Below are 6,000 nucleotides of genomic sequence, written 5' to 3' on the forward strand. Positions count from 1 at the left end.
ACACAGTCTTAATCAGCGGCTCTGATTATGAAACTCACTTTACGGCACAACTCCCTAAAATGACCATTAAACTGTAAAGACTGAGTTTAATATGATCACACACAGAAAACACTGGACAATAATATGACATGATATCAGAAGCTGATGAATGAACTTACCGTAATGTGATATTTATGACCGTTTTTAACTCCTGGAAATGAGACTTTACATCTCGGCAGAGTAGAGTCTTTCCTTTCGGTTTGGCCTCAGGTGTGTCCTCAGAACGCGCATGCGCAGGAGGCCTCAGGTGTCAACAACACATAAACCCCGCCCATATCTCTTCTTCTGCTCTTAGTGTTCAGTCGCTCGTTAAATGTGTTTAGCGCCTCCTCCTGGACTGGAGATGGCATTCATTATTCATATTCTTTGCTTTAATTCTTTATAAATTAATTAATGTTTTTGTAATTAACAAACACTCCAGATTTCTTGACATTTCCCTCACAATTATCTGTATCTGTTTTATTTAAGAAAACAATTGTGTATTACCTTCTATAATGTCATTTGTTTTCTATTTATGAATGTTTATGTATATTGAATTTAATTTCTCCAAGAGGAATCTCTATTCTGTCGTTCATTTTCTGCTCTTTGGTATTAACATCTGAATGTTTAGTGATTTTAAGTCTCATCTGCTAAATGAATGAATGTATTAAAGCTTTCTGTTCTTTTCCTCCATGTTAGGATTCTTGTGTTTGTTCATTGCTGAGAGAAATCAATAACATGAACACAATATCATTTCTTTATCGCAGGAGAACAACAAACTGAACTGAACACGAGCCGAGAACTAGTGATGGAGAAACGGAGCTTTTCCAGACACCGAATCAACTGAACCGATTCACTCACTAAATGATTCACTCTTCTGAAGCGCTCGAGACTCGCTGGCGACCCCTGCTGGTCAAAACTGAGACACTGCAATGAGAACTCAGACCAAACATGTGATGAGACTCTTTATAACACAACTTCACGATTTAAAATAATCTAATTGTTGTGTGTGTTTTATTGGCAGGGCTTGGAGACAATTCCCTTTCACATGTTTTATTATACATGCATATAGACTTAAATTCATAAAAACTGAACCGACATGATAAAACTGATCCGATCTGTTAAACCCATGTGTAATGGAGCCTCTTTATAAAACAACTGCACATCTTCATGAAAATGCAATTCATTACACTGTAAAACAATCAGGTCTCCAACTGAACATGTTCTAGTGACTGATCACATCTACCTTTTTTAGTTCAAATTGAATTTCTCTGAATTAAACTGCATTAATTAAATTCGGCCAACTGAAAATTTTAGATGTGATCAATCACTAGAAAGTTTTCAATTGGAGACCTGATTTTTTTTTTTTTACAGTCTACATGTTATCTCAGGCCTTAGAAGCGATTCGCTTTCAAATGTTCTGTGTGAACTCATGAACCAGAGTCTCTGTTTTATGAACTTTGATAATGTACCAGTTCTCATCTTAACCTGTAAACCCATAGCATGTCTCATAACTGTTGTGTTTGCTCCAGGGTGTATTTTATTTCCATGGATTGATCAGAAAGCCAGTAAACACTGCCATTCTCTGAATCCAGATCCATCTGTCCTTTCGGAGTCTCATACAGACTTGATCCGCTTTCTCCAACAGCAGAGATAAGCCGTTTCCTCCGTTCTCTGCAGAACCTTTACTCTTGAGATGAACTGTTGCTGCTTCTTGCTTTCCATTCCTAATCAAGTCCAGCGCTGTCCCATGATCAACTCCACAATGGCAGAAGAAACTGAAATAGTAAACTCCTGGCACCGCTGCTGTGAATATCCCTGTTAAAGCGTGACACAGATCTCCGTGTCACAGCTGTACATGCATTATACACGTGTGTTGATGGTGTGTTCAGCTGCGTGGATTAACAATACCTGTGGCCTGGCTGTAGGCATCACCAACATTAGTGTAGACATTCTTCTAAACCAGTGTTGTGTCTCTGTCAACTGGTCCAAAGAAACCCTTCGATCCTAATGAAGCTGAAAACTCCACCTTTGGCATGTCTGAAGAGAACATATGCCTTCTTAAATCTGAAAACTGGCTCAGGAGCAATGCAAACGAATGATACAGGCCTATAACACTTTCAGAAACTCATTTCCATACAAAACAAAGATTATTGGAGTACGTTTCATAGGGGGAAAAACTAAAAAGGATTTCAGTCAGTCTACTTCAAAACTGACATTTCTTTGTTGTTATTTAAAAATAAATCCTAGCAATGTCTGATTGAAAACTGTAAATCCTCCATCAGAAGTTTCCCCAATAGATACCATAGCACACAGGTCTTCACACACTTCAGTCTCACCTCGGCTTTCCTCTTTGAGTTCCTCAATCTGATTTACTGCCAGCAAGTCTGACCTCCAGAGCTTTGAGTCGCGTCTCCAAGCCTCCAAGATCCTTCAATAGTTCTGTTCATATTCCCAGAGGACAAGCACACAGTCTGTGTTCATCTTTAGTGCTCAATTCAGAGACGACCAGTTCAAATATAAGACATTTGAACAGAAGCAGAAGAACTGCTGTTGTTAACCTCATTCCTCTTAATGCTTTAGCTGAAGTGTGTTAGAGATGTGTGTGTGCTGTATTCATCAGCATGATACAAATCTGACGCTTTTATCCCGTCCTCTGCAATAATTCACACGGATGGACAATTTAGCCAAAGCCATCAAACAGCATACGACTGTTTCTCAGAAATACTGTAGCACTACATTTGTGCTTAATGTTTCACAGATGGATGCAATATTGACAGACTAAAGCTGTTCATGTTTTCTTCGGCAGCTTTCATCTGTAAAAACACTGAACTCTGGACGTTCCACTAATGCTCACAAATCTGTGTTTTATAACAGTACCTGTAATATGGACTAACACATCTATATTATTATCATGTAAAGCTGCTTATTTCGAATGTGTTTAGAATATCATGGGTAATATTACAGTATATCCAGGGTATTCTGAAAGAAAAAGAAAACAGAAACCTGTTGTCTATGTTTCTATGAACAGAAGAAGCTTTTCCTTGTGCACTATTGTATGACAGAAACTGTAAAGTGCTCCATGTCACACCGACACCTGTTGTCTTGATCATCTTCTGTATTAGTCATTCGTTTTGTGTCTTTATAGCCCTCGTGTTTTCATTGGTCTTTGTTTAGCTTTGACCGTATAATCTCTGTTCTGTAAGTTGACGTAAGCCAAACCGTGTCTTTATTTGCTTTATGTGTGCTCATGTGTGCTCATAAAGCTGCACTGGTTCTGCCATCTTGCCTGCAGTGGACTCATGACAGAAAGCTGGACTGTCAGAAATGAACGCAGCAGTTAAAGCAGTAAAACTTACACCCCATTGAGATGTCTGTCCTGAGAGTTCCTGTCAGCCTCTTCAAATGTCGTATAAGTAACGAGTGTTTATGAAATCCTCACTCGGAGCTATGAGTGGTCAAAGTTTCCGCAATGTTAAGTCAATGGCACTTTTCGGCTCCTTTCGCACCCCCGATCCCTTAGAAGAGACACAGCACACCACAGCGCAAAAATCCGCACGATTGGATCCTTCATTTGTTGGGTCTTTGCCAGAAACTCTGTGAGGAGCAGCGCGGATGTAAATGTGTCAGAACAGTGAGAGCGAAGAGCAACACCACGGCTACAGTGCTTCAGCTACGCTGGAGGACATCTGTAAGGCAAAGCTTCCTTCATCATCATCAGGACACGTTTATTTGGAAGGACCTTCGGCTTTTGGCAATGAACCAACATGACTTTAGCTGTGGAGCTGACAGGATTCCAACACATCCGGTGTTTGGCACACACACTGAAGCTCACGTCACAGCGAGCCTTAAAGCTCCCCGCTGTAGCTCGACTGCAGGAGAAGATTCAGAGGATTTCTGTGCTCTTCCATAGGAGCACCACAGCAGCGGGAGAACTGAAGAGGAACCAGACGATGGTGGACCTTCCACAGCTCAAGCTGATCACAGATGGTGCAGTCCGGTGGACCATATGAGATGCTGTCCCGTTTCCTGGAGCACAATCCTGCTGTTGATCTCAAATTACAGCTTTGTCCCCGTTAGGATTGAATCACATCTGATCAATTGACTGATTGTTCGGCTGCATTAACGAGGTCAGCCGGAACCGGGAACACTTCCCATAACACCTGATGGACTCGTTACATCATCAGAAGAGCGGCATCTACACTAATGTTAGTCTCTCTGTTCATCCCGAGGTTTACTGCAGTCGGCCGGAACCGAAATTTTGAATATTTATCTGATATGATTTCTGAGCTGTTGTGTGTCCAGAATAATAATCACACACTGTGTGTTAATAGGCCAGAGGAGAACTGAGTCTGGTTTCTCCAGAGGTTTATTTCTCTCCATCGTTCCTTTGGTATACAAATAAAATTAATTTATTAGGTCTTTAATTCTATAAACTATAATACTGATCTGCCAGCATTGTCTCTCTATGATAAATTAAAATAAGCTGATAACATCACTGTTTACTCCAGAACGACTGTACAGCCAAATCTAATTCTGCTGCAGTATTGTCCTGTTTAACACTGAAGCTGCTCTGACACAATCGGCGCTGGAGAAGAGCGATATAAATAAAGTTGACTTGACGTGTGTGTGTGTGTGTGTGTGTGTGTGTGTGTGTGTGTGTGTGTGTGTGTGTGTGTGTGTGTGTGTGTGTGTGTGTGTGTGTGTGTGTGTGTGTGAGAGTGTGTGTGTGAGAGAGCAGGAGTGAACCTACACATCTGACGCAGTGAGCGACGTATCGCGGGTCGTTGTGGTATCGCTCATCTTGAAGGAAAGTCTGAACGATGCGCTCCAGAACCACAGACAAACCCTTCCTCTCCTCCACTGACAGCTTGCTCTCCAGAAACTGAACAAACCTGCCACAAACCAGCCATGAGTGACAGACAGAGAGGGGATCATTTCATCAGAGCTATAATAAAGACATTAAAGATGTTCTTACTTATCCCAGGGGTCTAACGGGTCATCTCCAGCATAGCTGCGCACGCTCAGCTCAAACGCCCTGCAGTGAGGAAGAGATCATCAGTGTTATTCACCTGCCAGTGGTCATAATGATATGCATGATCGCTGTAGAGTAAAGTGGGATGCTCAGAGCCAGACGATCACATTAACTATTGATCAGAGAATCCTGAAACTGCAGAAACTGTTGATCACTGATAATAATCCTAAATGTGTGTTGATGATCAGATCCTCATCTGAGAATGATTAGTGAAGGATCATGTGACACTGAAGACTGGAGTAATGATGATAAATTCAGCTTTGATCACAGGAATAAATCACACTTTACTATATATTCCCATAGAGAACAGATGATTTACACTGGAGGAATATTTCACTGCTTTACTGGAGTTATGATCAGATTAATGAGCAGAAGAGACTCAAAGACTGTCATAGATGTATGAACATGTATTAAAACACACAAGCCCAGAGAAGGGAGGCACACAGTTGTGTTATATAGAACAAAACATCATGATATTGAGCCATATTAATAACCCAACTGAATCATAAACATCATCAGGACCAATACACACTCTCGGTCAGATGCTAACACGCTACTTACTGAAAATAAGAATTAATGTCCATCGTTTCTTCTTGTTGAACACAGAAAGTCCGTGGGGGAATGTTTACGGTTAAACGAGACTCATTTAAAACACGTTAATAACAATATTAATCGCTAATATTTCCGTTAACTAGCCCCGCTCTGCTAACTGTATAACTGCAACAACGACATGTTTTCAAATGTACCGCTCAGCCAATCATTAGCCTTCATGAGGCTCAACAGCCAATCAGAGTCCGACACAACAGCGCGTCACGTTTACTCGGTGGCTCCGCCCCCTCTATGGCTCTGGGTGGAGCTGGGCGGAGCTAACATGAATATTCATGAGTTTCCTGGTTGGCGTTAAAGACTCTGAGAATATGAACCCGTGCTCTCCGGATCATCACAGA

General features: G+C 41.3%; 1 long non-coding RNA gene across 1 annotated transcript; it reads right to left on the reverse strand.

Moving 5' to 3' along the window:
- Nucleotides 1–4,814: 4,814 nt before the first annotated feature.
- On the reverse strand, nt 4,815–5,775 carry LOC137040882 (uncharacterized). The gene is made up of 3 exons (XR_010898006.1): nt 5,615–5,775; nt 4,997–5,056; nt 4,815–4,913 (listed from the first exon to the last, which is right to left on the reverse strand). It is a non-coding gene; the product is annotated as an uncharacterized lncRNA (long non-coding RNA).
- Nucleotides 5,776–6,000: the final 225 nt, after the last annotated feature.

Source organism: Pseudorasbora parva, chromosome 15 (genome assembly GCF_024679245.1).
Source record: "Pseudorasbora parva isolate DD20220531a chromosome 15, ASM2467924v1, whole genome shotgun sequence".
Lineage (NCBI taxonomy): Eukaryota > Metazoa > Chordata > Actinopteri > Cypriniformes > Gobionidae > Pseudorasbora > Pseudorasbora parva.